This window comes from Camellia sinensis, chromosome 9 (genome assembly GCF_055761805.1).
Source record: "Camellia sinensis isolate YWXY chromosome 9, ASM5576180v1, whole genome shotgun sequence".
Taxonomy (NCBI): domain Eukaryota; kingdom Viridiplantae; phylum Streptophyta; class Magnoliopsida; order Ericales; family Theaceae; genus Camellia; species Camellia sinensis.
The window spans coordinates 91,750,617-91,751,017 of record NC_138969.1 but is presented as its reverse complement, the minus strand read 5'-3'; positions in this window follow the sequence as shown (position 1 = coordinate 91,751,017).

The following is a 401-nucleotide window of genomic DNA, read 5'->3' as shown; positions in this document are numbered from 1 at the left end:
GATTCGGGCCGTCGTCGGACGTGTTTGATTTTTTTGAATTTTTTTATTTTTTAATTAAAAAGTTTTTTGAGAAAAAAATAAAATGAATATGTTTTGAATGTGATATTTTTTAATCTGAAGTTAAAAAAAAATTTATTTTATCTTTTTATAACTATTTTAACTCCAACCCACCTCAATCCAAATTCTCAAACCAGTGTTGAGAAGTTGTTCAAATTATGCGAGAGTTGTCTAGACGTGTCTTCAGTAAGGCCTTGTTTATCGTAATTTAAAAAATCAAAAAGTCATTATCTTATTTAAGTCATATCATCTTATTTAAGTATATCACCTATCTACCACATCACTTCAAACCTAACCTATATCCAACCCATATTTTATAAAAAATCAAAAAGTACATTTATTTA